This window comes from Cynocephalus volans, chromosome 1 (genome assembly GCF_027409185.1).
Source record: "Cynocephalus volans isolate mCynVol1 chromosome 1, mCynVol1.pri, whole genome shotgun sequence".
Taxonomy (NCBI): domain Eukaryota; kingdom Metazoa; phylum Chordata; class Mammalia; order Dermoptera; family Cynocephalidae; genus Cynocephalus; species Cynocephalus volans.
This window is the reverse complement of record NC_084460.1, coordinates 208,928,354-208,941,904: the sequence shown is the minus strand read 5'-3', so window position 1 is coordinate 208,941,904 and position 13,551 is coordinate 208,928,354.

The following is a 13,551-nucleotide window of genomic DNA, read 5'->3' as shown; positions in this document are numbered from 1 at the left end:
GTAAAGCTACTTGACCATGACTACGCCAGTTGTGGTGCTCTTTCACCTGCTGGTTATCCTGCACCAACTGTCCCAATTGTCTAGCAAAGGCTGGGTCTGAAGCCCACAGACCCCTCAAGCCCATTCAAAGACTGGGTCACAAACCCTTCACATGCCAGGTTGGGTCCCCAGACCCCTCACACACTAGGCTGGGTCACCAGACCCCTTCATGCAGGTCTATGAGCTAGGTAGCCGGCCAAAACGTCCTTGGAGCCATAGGTTGGAAAGCATGGCCACACTGGGCAGATGCCTGAGGCAGATGCCCACCCACCTGCTTCACTAAAACTCCTCTCTCCCTACTCTCTTTCTCTCTTTCTCAAGAACACAAGAATAGCAACAAAACCAAAAAGATACATTGGCACATATGTGCACCAACTCCACACACACGCACACAATTTGCTTACAATGGCTGTGCTAAAACCACACCCGACTAGACCCAAGGTGAGGGCCCTGACCAAACTATTCTATTTTCCCAACAATACCTATCACGTGTCTGTGGCTACTCAATTGCTCCTTCATCGGTGAAGTCTAAGGTCAAGATCCAAGTCTGTCCTTGCTCATTGTCACAGCATTTAGCAGAATGTCTGGTTCACAGTAAACATTCAATAAATACCTGTTGAATTAATTTTTAAAAACTCTAGGTAAATGATATGATTCATTAGATACTTAGAGTAAAAATGTTTGTTCCTGGAGATAATTCTGAATTACAGGAAATGGGTCTGCTAGTAAATACTTCCAGCATGTTTGTAAGAGCTTGTTTCTTACTATTACACATTTTTTAATCTTTTAAATAAATGGATGTCCCTTCCACCTCAAAGAGGAAACTTTTCCCAAAATGATGAAGTCAGAAGCTAAATTTGGATATAGCCAAAATGATTCCATAACCTTGGTTTTCCCTTTAATAATATAAAAAGTATAAAATTCTTAATTTTAGCCTTAAGCATACCTCTGCGGTCACTCTTTATCCATGAAGAGTGAAGGGAACTAGAAACCAGCCATGCTGGGAAGTAGCTAAAGGAACTGGAGGCAAGAGGATTAATGAAAGGTATGAAACAGTCTTCAAATGTTTATACTATTCTGGGATACAAGAAGGCTAAGGCAAAATTAGGACAAATGCGTGGATAGTATACAAATCTAGGTTTCAACTCAATTAACAAAGAGCTTTTTAACATTATATAATGCATTCTCTGAATTAAGGAACACCTCAGCAAATCAGAAATGCTTTAGAAGAGGTTGCTACAGAAAGGTCCCTCCCTAGGCAGAAGGGGATTGCCATCTTGGGCTCTGTTTGATACCTAAAGAGTTGTTCAGCAATAAATCTAAATTTGCTTGGAGGGCTCTGCTTAACTGATAAGTGTCGTGTAAATAAGTATTGAATCCACATTTGTGGCAATAGCTAACTCTTGAATGTATTTAAAGCACAGATTGAAGAATATACACATTAAAAAAAAAATCAGAAAGAAACTTTTTCCAGTTCAATTTAAGGACCACTGATATATAGTAAAATGCATGACATTTTAGAAAAACTAGCTATTTGATGATTAATTGCTAATATTTCAGACAGGCACTATATTTCCTATCTACTTATTTTGCCAGTATTTGATTATAGTGAGGCAATTTATAGACAGGTTAACTTGCTGTTTTTAATGAACTGGATGTGCTCTCTAATGGAATTGCTAAATTGGTGCTAAATTGTAGCTTGGAGACTTATTATTTTGAGATTCTATCTTCTTTTCATTGGTTTTCTTCACAGAAAAGAGACTTGAATTGGCTTCAGGTAGAATAGTGAATAATGTTAATTTTTATAGAAATTACCTTGTATCATTGACTTAGCTTAACTTTTATCAGATATTTAGTCTGTGGAGGATATAAAGAATCCTTTACTTTCTATTTTATTTTCTAGTCTAAATTATCCTAACACTTTGAATTATACTCATGGCCCTTAACACAAATGTCTTATCTTTAGCAATAGAACTTAGTTTTAAACTCAATATTAATAATATCTTTCACATTTTGAAATTGTTTCACATTATGTAACTTTCCTCTGAGCCACCAACTATCTGCTTGGGGGGAAGTTCAATCTCAGTTGATTTTGGGGTATCCCACCTCACTTTGATGGGATGAAAGGGATCTCCATACAGCCTACCTAGAGATTAAACGAGGAATCTCTTTCACAGCATACTTGGCTTGGCAATATGTTCCTCAACTCGGGAATCCACCATGTCTTTGGGATAATAGAGAATTTAGAGCATTTTACAGAGCCAGAAAATCAGGAACTAGCCAGGTTTAGTTCCTGGAGAAGGAATCCTCATCACTTGCTCTCTCCACTGCCTGACACTGCCCTCGCTGCGGAACCGTCGTCATCTCCTGTCTGTGCTGACTGGGGCAGACCCAGGGATGCCATGGCAGAAGTTCCAATCTCTGATCACAGACTTGCTCTGGGATGCCTAAGGAGCCACCAGTCTTCAGGAATTTCTGCTTGCTGACAGCTTCTATCAGGCATGTTGAAAAAAATCACCAATCTAGGGAATTTTCCTGTTGCAGAAACTATTCAAATTCAGTTCTGCTTTTCCACCTTAGGGAACCTTTAATACACACACCCCTCTCTATCCCTTTTGATCTCTCTTTCTCAAAGCTTTTTTCTCCACCCTGTCCACCTTTGAGATGATTCAGCCTAATTCTTCCCTAAACAGACTTGAATTTGAAAAGCTATTTATTTCCTCCCAGATGATAGGGATTAAGAATAGCATAAATGGTGCCCTCATTTCCCCATGTATGGCTAGCAAAAATATTTGAAAATAATTTGCCTTGTCACAGTTTTTGTGTATGTTTGACTAATTCATCCTGTGACTTTACTGTGTATGTTTACATATCTCAGTTATTCATTCATGCACGCAAATGAGCTATTACGTCAGGTACAGTGCTGTGTTTTACTTTTTGCTCTTAGTAGATTCTAAATTTTGCAAACACAAGTGTTTCATCTAATACATCCTCTGTCAGCCCCCAAAGCCAGGACAGGGTCTTGTACTCTGCAGGCTCAATAAACACTAATTGAATTAATTAATTAATTGTCTATAAAGACCCATGTCTCCTTTCTTCTAGTTCTTAGTTTGTCCCTACAGTATTGAATGGAGGTCTAGACTCCCAGTGTAAAATTCAAGGAATGACTGCCTAAGCCAGTATGGTGCACTGTAAGCATGTGTGTGTGTCCCAAGTGTTTAGATGTATAAATAAGAATGCAAAAATTATTATATATATTTATAAGACATTAAATTAATTTCTAGAATCTTCATTTCCCTTCTGTCTTCCATTTACCTGAACTCAATTAAGGTATCCAAGTGTTAGATTCATGTGTTCGATGAGAAAACCTTAGTCCAAAGTTTGTAGTGTCCTGGGCAAGTGTGTAACTACTATTCTGGATTGGAATGAAGGAGTTGGGAACTGGTTCCTTTCATTGCCTATTCCCAAATTCAGGTGTAGGAACTTTCCTCTTCTATTTCTGTTGCTCATAACAAAATACACAGAACTGGGTAATTTGTAAGAAAAAATTTATTGCTTACAGTTTCAGAGGCAGGGGCATCCAAAGTCCAGGGAACACATCTGGTGAGGGTCTTGGTGGTGACTTTAGTGACGCAGGGTATCACATTCTGAAATGATGGAGCAGAGAGAGCAGGGAAAGACAGATAGTTCCAGATACACTTTCCTTTTAAAGCCCTCAGAACCACATCCATGACCACCATTATTAATCCATTCACTACTGCATAGTCCCACAACCCAATCGCCTCTTCAGGGCCCCACCTTTCAATTACCATAATAGGATTTCCCACCTTCTTAACAGTCATAGTGGGGGCCAAGTTTCTAATACATAAAACTTGGGGAACACAATTCAAGCCTCAGTGAGTTTAAGGGGACATAATTCAATCCACTACACCTCCCCAACAACTCACTGAAAGGTCCTCAACCCTACATCTGCTTTTCTTGTGCTCACTGCTCTTATGGGATATTGCGTGTGTCTTAGATGTGAGTGTTGGTATTGATGAGAGGTCATTGAAGTCAGATGGAACCCTGGGAACCTTGGGTACTGATTGTCACAGGTGATGGTCACCACTCATGTTGGGCTGGAGTCTAACAGAGAGCTCTGCTCTGCACTGCAATGGGAAAGGCAGCTGGTGCTACCCCTGAGTGCAGGCAAAGGAAGGTGCTCACTGGCATGAAAACCGGGACTGTTGTGCATGATGAGTCTGCTTCCATCGGCAGGAGGAATATCTCTTGCATTGTCTTTTTATTGAGCTGTGCCTCATTCTTGTTCTCGTGGCCCTCATGCACAGACTCTCTTATGAACCGGCCAAACCACCACTTATCTCTCTTCTCCACCTTCCCTTTGATATTCCCTATTCATCAGATGAAATCCATTCATCTCTACCTTCTGATGTTCTTCCTACCAAGTGCTCCCTTTACTTGAAAGCTCAGCTCAAAGAAACATAATCCGTTTAACTGGCATATTCTTTTGGAAACAAAAGCAGGAAAGATTTAGCTGTATTATTTTTTCTTCTTTCTTCTTCTAGCCACCTGTGGGATGGGGGAAAACTGACTTAATTCCTCAAACACGTGACTTCGCCAAACGTTGGGAATATATATTGTTCTTGTGGTCCACATTGCTCTTTAGTGATTAAATACTTTTTGTTGAATAAATTACATGATATGTGGAAGTATCTACTGCCTTCCAGGAAGTCCAAGATTCTCCCCACCCACCAAAATATTTATGTAATCAGAAAGAAGTATTCTAGGACATGGTGGAAGTCATCAGATGCTGGCAGAGCAGAAATGAAATGAAACTCATTACAGGTGTCCACACTATAATCCCATTGCACATCAACTGTGCCCTCACCCAGAGCAATGAAGAGGAGCTGCCACCTGAGCCAGCAGCATTTAAAAGCCATGTAGATGGCCACTCAAAGCACAACCAATTCCGCATGTGTGTTTATGGTGACAGATACTGCCTTTTGATGTATAGAGAAGTGATTCATTGCAGTAGCTGCTAAAGCATCAGGAAAAATCAAGTTTAATAAAAGAAAGCAATGACTTTGGAAGATACACTCATATACAGATAGTTTTCTTATTTTGAGGAAAAAATGAACAACCCTTTGTGAAGAAGGTAGATTTGAGTAGAAACCAATCAGAATCATGGAAATAAATTTTTCTGGATAATGCCAGGGAAAAATAGTTACTCAGATTGTAGCTTCTTCTACTAGTTTTCTTTCTGTGTTTTCTTCCAGCTAACTCTTTGATAGAGTTTGGGTATGTTGTCCCCCACAAAGCTCATGTTGACATCTGATCCCCAATGTGGCAGGGCTGGGCCATAGGGGCTCGATACCTCATGAATAGATTAATACCCTCCCTGGTGGTGGGGTAGTGAGTTCTCACTCTATTAGTTCTTGTGAGAGCTGGTTGTTTAAAAGGACCCTGCCCCCCCCCCCCCCGCTTCTGCAATCTTGCAATGTGATACCCTGTGTTGCTGAAGCCACCGCCAATGAAGATTCTCACCAGGGGTGTTCCCTGGACTTTGGACTTCCCAGCCTCTGAAACTGTTAAGCAATAAATTTTGTTTTCTTACAAATTACCTGGTTTCGAGTATTTATGTTATAGACAACAGAAAAGGACTAGTACACTCTCCTTTCTTCTCTTTTCTGTTTGTACTTTTTTCTTATGTTCTGTTAAATCCATTTCCTCTCCTCCTTTAACTTCCACATTCTCCTCCTCTCTCCTTTCTGCCTTTGCCTCACTGCTGCTACCAACATTTAGCCTAATCACATGCCATCAGTGGGATTCCATTCCAGAGACTACTTGTCAACTTGGTAACTCACCTCTGTCCAGTCCATATACTTGGTAACTCACTTCTACCCATCTATACCCTCTGACCTTTTAAATCAAAGTCCTGGAATTGATGATTAATTCTATGAAGTGATTGGAAACCTTTTAGATACTAAAGAGTGCATCTATTTCTGAAATATTGAAAAGTGTTTTCCAGAGAACATGACTCATTTCAATCTTGTGTCACTACATTACAGAATTTTAAAATACATTTTAGCACATTTTTATGAGGAGAGTGAGGGATCCACAGGACATGTTTCATGGCAGTCACCTGGAAACACCATGTTTTTATTAATAGCAGGCTTTTGTGACTCTCTGCAGATATTAATCAGATCCATTTGTCTGTCCCACAGCCAATCAGGTGGCAAATGGCCGAGGCAGCACTCATTATCTGATTTGCATATCAAATATGCATAAGAATATGCCGAGAACAGAGTACCCATCTGGACACATTTCACAACTGAGTTTCTCGCCCATTCACAATCACCAAGCAAGCAAAAATGTGCATCTAGTATGTGTCAGCCCCGACAGCTATTGTGGGGTAAGCAGGTTATACTCACCACCCTCAGAAGCTTACAGTTAAACTGTAAAGGCTAACATGATCCCTGCAAAAGAGACAAAACATAGAAACATTACAGCAAACTTAGCCCAAGGACATGGTGGGAGATGGATGCCGCCTAGCATAGTATGTGTCCAGACATGTAGAGATTTCTGGGGACCTGCTATTTATCTCTTCTGTAGACAGGAGATTTTTGGTAAGTCTGTTCATTGTAAGTTTTTAAGAAATGCGTTTCAAAATGATAAATTGATAGATGAATGAATTTTATATTCTGTAAAGTACATTATATTGTTTGTTATACAATGTATTTGATTCTCACAATTCCTGAGTTAAGCAGGAAGCTACTACTGTTCCCATTCCATAAATGAGGAGGCACAGATTGATTTGCCCCAATACAAGTTTTTATGCGATAGAGAACCAAACCAAAATCCTGACTCTCTGACCCATAATTTCAGTGTTTCTCCACTATGGCGGGCTGTGAGATGCTACCTGAGGCTAGGTGCACACATATGCCATTAGCTTAAGAGTTTGTAAAATGAAAATAAGTTAAATTTAAATTCTGAAAAATGTTAGTATTTAATAATAAAAGACAAGGTATTATTCGGGAGTTACTTAAAAACATTTGAGGTACTTCATTCTCTAAATATAAAGGCACAAAAAGAATGTGTAAACTTCATCTTTCCAAGCTAAATTTTGGCCCATTTACTTGCCAGGAAATGAAAATATATATATATGTAAATATAAATTTTAGATCTTCGTAATCAATGTAAACAAAAACTACCTAAATATTTCTGGAAGCAAAGATTACTGACTGCTAATTTAGTGATAACTTTCCATGAGCTCTTTGGCTGAATTTCAAAATTTTAACTAATACTTTATTTTTAAAAATGCCTTGCAGTAATAAATGACATGCAACTGTCATGAATCTGATGAAGATTCTTTGTTTCATTTTTCCTTTTCAGAAATGTTTCTTTTGTTTTTGTGACCTTTCTGTACTTTAATTTATACATATTTACAGCTTTTAAAGTCAGGCTTTGTTTGTTTTATAGCCCATAAACAAAAGCATGATTTTATTTATGTAATTTACTGTTTTCCACTTTTATTGTTGTTGCATACGTTAATGATTTTGCCTTAGAAAGAAAGTATCATGTAGGTAAGCAATTAACTTCCTTTTGTAATTTTCATTCAATACACAGAATAATTGAGCAATTTTTTTTTCTTTTTTTTTTTCTTTTTAAAGATGACCGGTAAGGGGATCATCTTAACCCTTGACTTGGTGTTGTCAGCACCACGCTCAGCCAGTGAGCGAACCGGCCACCCCTATATAGGATCCGAACCCGTGGCCTTGGTATTATCAGCACCACATTCTCCTGAGTGAGCCATGGGCTGACCCGAGCAATTTTCATTAATAAGGAATATAGATAGAGATAAAGAGAAACAATATTTTTCCTTTGGATGTACATAAGATAAGATATGATTAATAGCGTCATAAGCGTAATCTAATTTACTCTGAAGTATTGAACAGGGTATGAGCTCTTAAACAATGACCCAAGTGAACTGTATTTTCGAGGTTTATATCCTCATTTCTGCCTGTGGTAAAGATTCAATTGCAAGACTCACCCAGTTTGTGTTATAGTCACAGCCATTGGACAATTAAAGTAGAACCCATTTATTTTGCATGAACAATGATTTCTATCTGAATTAATGAAGGACTACATTTCTGATAGATGAATTTGTGTGTTCACCAAATAAATTTAATCTATGTGGATCAGGCAGTTAAACAGCCTCAGCTGTATTAAAAAAAAAAAAAATCTTTTGGGTTTAAATTTGTTCTTTGTTTTAATCTTTCAGAGGTACAGATGAAATTGAATTTGTGTTTTCTAATCTGTTGTACATATTTCAGAGCCAAATATGTGACTATGTACTCTGCAGCTTAAATTTTTTTTTTCCTGGTGTTTCTGAGCAAATAGCAAGTACACTAAGCAGTATCATAGCCTTCCTATAGCACAACTAGACACCGAAGAGAATGCTTTAAGAATTAGCACTCATTCCTTTCTTTGGAGAGAAGTTTCTGACTTTTAGTAGTCTGGCTCATAGTTTTGCAGTTATAGAACTCTTGTATGTATCTGACTAATTTTTATGTACCAGTCCATTTTTACATGTTAGAAATGTGTGCTGTGAACTATATGTTGGGAACCTGAATTTGATGTCTTGTACTAGAAAGAGCAATGAAATACTAGTAGCCTGGAGACCTGAATCTAGCCTTAGTACTCTTATTAGGGCTAGAATCTTAATTCTTAGGGTGCGAATTCTTCATCTGAAAAGTGGTACTTTTCTTTGTACTATCTAACTCAAAGACAGGTTTTTAATTTTATGGGAATAAAATTAGCTTATAAATGTGAAAGAGTTTTCAAAAGATTTTAGAATATGCTATAGATATAGTATACACAACTTTATAAACTCAGAGCATTGAGAAAACAAAATGGTTTTTCTTGTCAAAGTGGCTGAAATAACCGATCTACAGTTGATCATTTAACACTTATTGAGTGCGTTGCTAAGGTACTGGTTACAATCACTTCCCTCCAAGAAGGTCTATTATCTCTGAAAAGATTAGGCATAAAACACATGCAAAGTTAAATAAAAACACAAGAATTTGTGTTTTGAAACATGAAAAAATTACACCACAGCATAAGGTAAAGTATCAAATGGAAAAGTAAACAGGTTGAATTCAGAAAAGGGAGGCGTCATAAGTACCTGAGTGGTCTACAGCAGATGGGGGAGAATACTGGGTTTGTGCCATAAGGAAAGGAAAACTGAAATGAGTAAAATGGCAAAGAAAAACTAGCATAAGAGATAAGGAAACAAAGTATAACATTTATTTTGGTAATGAAATCTCAACCGGTTTGCCTAGAGGGAACATTTCATGGATAGGAGGATGAATTCCTCCTTGATTGGGGCTAGACACTATGCACTTCTCACACTCTTTTTCCTCATGTCTATCTGAGACAGTCTAAATAAACATTTAAAGTCCTAATGGAATTCCCCCGGACCCACTGGACCAACACTGCCCATCAGTTCAAGCGCTCAGCCTTTGTCTGAGAGTCCTGTCATTTGCCTGCTTGACTGATGAGCAGAAACTTTGTCTCTGGTAGTCAAATGAGACAGCATTCTTTGCTCAAATGCTAAGGAGTGAGGATGAGAGAGAATCCATACATTTTACTAACACTCCAGTTAATTTTATAGCAACCAGGAGTGGGACGAGAAATGTGACAGTAAGAACTTAGGAATCAGAGGCTAAGGGGTGAGGTGATGTGGCTGGCTTTCTAGTTATAGTGATTTAAAATGCTGCAAGTTCTCCAAACATCCCTGCCCACATTTATACTATGTTGAGTAATATAAAGTTTGACTAGAAAGAATTTTGGGAAAATCATTGATATGGGTTGAATGTGTACTCCAAATTTTCATGTATTAGAAGCTTAATTCCCACTGTGACAGTGTTAAGAGGGTGAGAAATCCTATTATGGTAATTGAAAGGTGGGCCCTTTAAGAGGTGATTAGATTGTGAGGACTGTGCCCTTGTGAATGGATTGATCCATTTATGGAGTAATGGGTGTGGTTCTGATAGCTTTATAAGGAGAGCAAGTGAGAAGCTTAGCTGTGTCTCTTGCTCATCCATCTGCCATGTGATACACTGCATCACTGTAGAGCACCATCAAGAACAAGGCCTTCACCAGATGTGTTCCCTGGACTGTGGACTTCCCAGCCTCTGAAACTGTAAGCAGTAAGTATTGTTTCTTTACAAATTACCTGTTTTCATGTATTCTGTTCAACAGATACAGACTAAAATGATCCTCTACTTCACTAATTCATTCTTCCATCCATTTGTTTATTCTACTTTTATTTATTTGCTGCCTAACTGTTTTCAAGCATCCCAAAGATGAACTAGATATGGCTTGTCTCTCCAGGAGTTTACACTGTAGTGAAATGGTAGAGACATATAAATATATGTATATAAGAAATAACAGCATTTTAAGTACGATGATGGAGCCATACAGTTGTTATGTGACACCCAGGACGTGGCAGATAATATTTTGTGGGTTGAAAGTAGAAAAGCTTTACCTGAGCTGAGGCTTAAAAAAATAAAAGTCAGCAATAAATTATGGGGATGGAAAGAGGTTAGGGAGCATTTTATGGTGAGAACATGACATGTATGAAGTTATGACAATAGCATGAGGCCTGTTCATTTATTTTTCACAATAGAAAACTGAGGCCTAGAGACCCAGAAGTTATCCCCTGTCAAGATGGTAACCATGTTGGTGGCACAACCTAGGGCAGAAACTTATGTTCCTAACTCTAGTTGAGCACATACAGGACATATGCATGTCTCAGTATTAAGGAGACCTTTTCCAATATATAGTCTCTGATAAAGACAAATATCTAATAAATAGGGAGAGTTATAATATTGATATGGGTTAAGTACCTAGTTTTCAGGCAAAGTCCTAAATAAATGGAATTCAGGACAGGTGAGTAAGAAAGAGGAAAAGATCAGAAAGGAAGTCCCATTCTTTTAGTTGAAAGAAAGAGAATGTGATAAAATTTAAGAATAACTATTTTCCTTTTAAAAACGTGGCTACTAAGAGTTGGAACCAGCCCAAATGTCCATCATCAGATGAGTGGATAAGGAAACTGTGGTATATCTACACAATGGAATACTACTCTGCTATAAAAAAGAATAAAATACTACCATTCGCAACAACATGGTTGGACTTAGAGAAAATTATATTAAGTGAAACAAGTCAGGCACAGAAAGAGAAATACCACATTCTCATTTATTTGTGGGACCTAAAATAAATAAATAAACATACAAATAAATAAAGGGTAGGGGGTAAGAAGACACAACAATCACAACAACTTCTTGAACTTAAGACAAATGAACAAATATGATGTAGTGGGGTGGGGGGGAGGGAGGAGGAGGAGGAAAAGAAGAACAGGTAAAAGGACACGAAAAAAGTCTGGGTTCAAAAAAATAAAAATAAAAAAAATGTGGCTACTTGGTTGGGTATTTTAAAGGTGCTAGGGATTCTAGGCCATTATTGTCCATAAAATAAGAACATGTACAATCTGACTATACCCCATACGCACATACTAGTCATTAGAATTAATGCAAGAATAATTCCTCATAGCATGAATCAGCTTGTGCTATGCCTCTTCAGATTTACCTCCTACTATAACATGCAAAAGGCTTGACTTTAGGGTAGCAGTAATATGGGGCAGACTTAATGTATGTGCATCTGACAATGATATGAGTTATGATTAAATATCTCAAACAATCAAACCAGTAACATAGGAGTCTGGTGCTTCTCAGATTATTAGAAGATATTCAGTCTTGACATGGAAGGAATAAAACAAATTTGATAATCACTTTTACTGTGGGTGGAGCGGGGGAGAGACAGAGCACTGTCTAATGTACCAGGAATATTTATATCCTTCCTTTAGTTCACTAGTCAGAGAGATTTCTTCTGCCTGTCTAATGCTAGCTCCTAATTATTATAGAATATAATTTTTCAAAGACTAATAATTGGGTTGATTTCAAGCCATGTTATTGAAAAATCCTTATTCTAATAAAAAAATTGCCATTTATTGACAATTCTTGTGTACCAGGAGTAGTACTATTTGCTCTGCATTTATTAAAGATTATTTTCAAAATAAGTTTTGGGTTCCAGTTTTCCTTGCCTTCCAGGTACATGAAAGGATTGCACTTTGAAGTGAGGAATAGCCATGTGACTTTCTTTGTCCAACAAAACATGAGCAGAAATGACTCTCAATTGGACTAAGACAGAACTAATTTATGAAGACAGACAAATAGATGGGACCGAATATGCTTCGAGCATCACATCCAGGAGAGCTTACTTACTGATTTAGCTTCTCTCTGCCTATGATGTTGTCTCAACTAAAGCAAACTCTTAGTAGGAACTCATTGGCTTTGAATAAATATATGTAAAAAGGATGATGAAATTGACCTTGGAAGTTTTATTGAATAGAGCACTTAGTTCTAGAGTGAAATATTACTACTTTTAGAAAGAAACACAATACATATTTACTGAAGAATCTTTTTTAACTTTGCTTTTTGAAATATACTTGTTTCAGGGTTTGGCTCCCTGTTATGTTGGAGAGTCCCATTACCAAAATAAATAATAAAATAGTAATTCCATTAAATTTCCAATTATTCAAAATCTAGGAGAAAAAAAAAATGCATTCTTCTTGTCCAGGGATAAGTGATGTAATGTAGCAGGAATTTTACACTTGGCCTTAGGATGAGGAAAGCGGTTTGGTGTTTGTAGCAAGTGCAGTTAACAGTGCTAGTGAGTGATGGCTGTGCTTAGGCAGACTGCTGATGCAGGAATACAAAACTGGAAAGATATCAAGCAGTCTGATTTAGGGCTCAGAGACAGTGGGGAACGGTGAGATTGATAGCCCAGAAAGGAATCTTTTGGTAGAGGTCCATGGCCCGCATCAGAGCTTTTGGGATTGATAGCATACTGTGCTATCAATCTCAGCACTGTAAATGGGACTACTATTCTCTATGAAAAATGGGTCATATTAAACACTCTGACATTGACTAGATTGAGAACTGCAGAATGACTAAGGAAGAATACATGTTTGCAGGAATAATGCTGTACCATTTCATTTTATAGTTTGTCGAAGAAGGGGATTGAAACTCAATACTAGTCCACACATATCTTAAAGAAGCAATCATGTTGATTGTATTATTTTAAAATTGAAATTGAAATTGATGAAAGCATAACATAGCAGCAGTTGAGGTTTTGTAGCCTTTAAATGGATGTTAGTGGTAGAATTATAATCAGTCAATAATGACTTAATAAAATTGAAGCAAATGAACATATGGCTGTCTATATGACTAAAGAATAAAAATTAAGCCCCAATCTGTAAAATGAAAGACTTATAGTAATACTGTAAATAAAAACCTAATGGTGTTTAAAAGTTTTAAAATATTTGACTTAAGGGTTGGATGGTTAGCTCAGTTGGTTAGAGCGTGGTGTTTTAATACTGAGGTCAAGGGT